The following is a 2,801-nucleotide window of genomic DNA, read 5'->3' as shown; positions in this document are numbered from 1 at the left end:
AGAGAGAGAGAGAGAGAGAGAGAGAGAGAGAGAGAGAGAGAGAGAGAAAGAGAGAGAGAGAGAGAACTCATGGTGGGAGCTTCAGTCTTTATAACCCATTTTTGGAATAGAGAGTACTCTCTATTCCTCTCACAAGAAGAAAACCACTAACTACAGCTTGTTTTCAAGAGAATGAGAGTTAAGATGCATGTCTTAGAGGGAAAATTACTAAAGAATTTGTGGTCATATTTTAAAAACTACAACTGATGTCAATAAGAAGCCTAAATGTGAGTTCAAGGTGGGTGGCTCTCAGTTACTTTCTTCTGTTGTGATAAAAACACTCTGACAAAAGCTGCTTAGGATGGACTTACTTAAGCCAGAAGTTCAAGTTACAGGTCATCAGTGACAAGGATGTCACAGTGGCAGGATACAGTGGCTGGTCACTTTGGGTGTGCATAGACAAAAAGCAGGAAGTGTTGAATGCTGTGTGTGCACAGAAACATTCTCCTTTTTATACAGTCCAGGGTCCTGGACCAGGGAATGGCACCATTCAAAGCAGGTGTTTTCCACACGAATTAACTTATTTAAGATATCCTCCATAAGCACACCCACAGGCTCATCTTCCAGGTGATTATTTATCGGCTGAGACTAATCCTCACATGCAGTTCCAGGTGGAGAAATACCCTCCTCCCAGATTCTGGGCTGAGAGCTCAGGCCTCCAAAGCCAGTTTGCATAAGAATTTCTGGAGGTTGAGTGTATCTTTCCTGTGGTTGGGGTACTGTCCCCAAACAAGGAGAGTCAAGCCTTCCTGTGTCAGTACACAACTCCAGGGGAAAGGCCAGAGCAGAAGCAGAACTCACACAGGCCATAACTGATGGAGCATTCCTTAGCCAGAGCAGAAGCAGAACTCACACAGGCCATGACTGATGGAGCATTCCTTAGCCATGAACTTCAGGTGCTCATGACCCTGTCCCCAAGGAATTACTTGCATTACAAAACGATCAACTTTTCTAACAGTGGTGGTGTGCTCATAGGGTGAGCCAGGACTGCTCTCTTCACACCATCTTGTCTAATTCTCACACTGACCCTCACCATGGCACTACAGGGTGTTAACAGAGCTTGAGTCCCAGCAGCTCTGCATCTGTCTTCTCCTTAGCATTCAGTCTTCCTTCCCTCTAGAAGATACCCTCTGTTCCTTCTGGCCTCTAGAAGGGATTGAACTTAGGTCCTCAGGGTTATGTGGCAAATCCTTATTGACTGATCCATTCCCCTAGACCCATGGAGACCCTTTTAACAAATCCACAAAAGTCTCAAGCTGCAGGCTCTGGATATGAAACATTGCGGCCCTGTGTGGAATTTCTCTTTCATATCTGACATTAACCAGGCATACCCAAATATTTTGGAGGTAACTTCCTTCGTGATCTCATAATTTACTCAGGCTTCTGTCCAAGTATTTTCAGGTATGATGACAAGGTACAAGCTCTCTCTATAACACTCTCCATTATGTCTGCCAGTCATTAATTTTAAAGACAGCATTAGACTTTGGATACAAATGTCTATTTTTTTGTCTACTGTGAAATGTAGGCCTTGGAGTATGTTAGGTGGTTGGGGTTGGAGGTATGGAAGACAAGACTATAGTTTTGAGTTCAGGTGGCAGAGTCTATGGTGCATGTTGTGTGTGTTATGTGGTAGATGTGTGTGTGCATATATATGCAGGTGGGTGCTGTGTATATGTGTGTATGTCTAAGTGTAGAAGCCGGATGGTGGTTGACATCAGTTGCTTTCTACTTTTTAAAAAAAAGTTCTTACTGAACTTAGAACTTATTGATTTACAAACTAGCCACTGATCAGGATCTTCTTGTCTGTGTAGCACAACTAATGGGGTTAGGGCCCGTCACCTTTTTTTTTTTTTTTTTTTTATGTAGGTGCTGGAGATTGGAATTCAGGTTCTCATGTTTGTACTTCACCAACTGAGTTCATCTTTCCAGCTTTGTATGGTGCATATATTAAGACAGGTGGAGTGGAAGGAACATATGGCCTAAGACCCTTACATTGGCAAGGAAGGAGAAAGAAGCAAGAAAGGAAGGGAGATAGGGAGGAAGGAAAGGAAGAGGGAAGGATAAAAAGTACCATATTAGTTTTAAATGAGAGTTTTCCAACGAAGCAAATATTTCCTCACTCTAGAGCTACTTGGTACCCACAAGTCCAAGCTTCTGCTACTACTGTCGTCAATGGCAGGATAGCCAGCAATCTGAAACACCTGGAGCAGCCCCACACTCCCCTCACCCCCCACCCTGTGACAGAAAGAACATTTGCCATGTGATACACAGGTGTGTGTGTGTAAATAGCACGTGTGCCCAACTCATGTGAGCACAACCTGCTGCGAGTGCTGAGCGGTGAGTAGAGCAGTAAATCAAACCCAGGGTTCTTAGAGCCACATTTAGACAAGGCAAACCTGCACTCGGGGCTGTAACAAGGCAGCAAATGTGAGGTTTGGTTGTAGAGGCCAAGCCAAGGGAAGCTCACTAGGAGGACATGGGGGCTCTTAGCAACTACATTCTGGGGACCAAAGGGAAAGCAATCTAGCCACTGGCCCATCTCAGCTTTCTTCCTGTCTTCCTGACTTCTGCTTTGAGAGGTGGTGGGGAGTGCCCCTGCTTGGAAGGACTCAGATGAGCCTGGAATGACTCAATGGAGCACAATTCTTTCTTTTTCACTTACCAAATTAAGCACAAATGCTAACACTTGCTCTTTTGCCAATCTATCTTTAGAGAGATTAGATTCAGTCTGATGATAATAAAAACAGTCACGGACAAAACTA

The sequence above is a fragment of the Mastomys coucha genome, unplaced genomic scaffold (genome assembly GCF_008632895.1).
Source record: "Mastomys coucha isolate ucsf_1 unplaced genomic scaffold, UCSF_Mcou_1 pScaffold7, whole genome shotgun sequence".
In the NCBI taxonomy this organism is placed as follows: domain Eukaryota; kingdom Metazoa; phylum Chordata; class Mammalia; order Rodentia; family Muridae; genus Mastomys; species Mastomys coucha.
The sequence above is the reverse complement of the archived record's forward strand: the minus strand, read 5'-3'. Positions refer to the sequence as shown.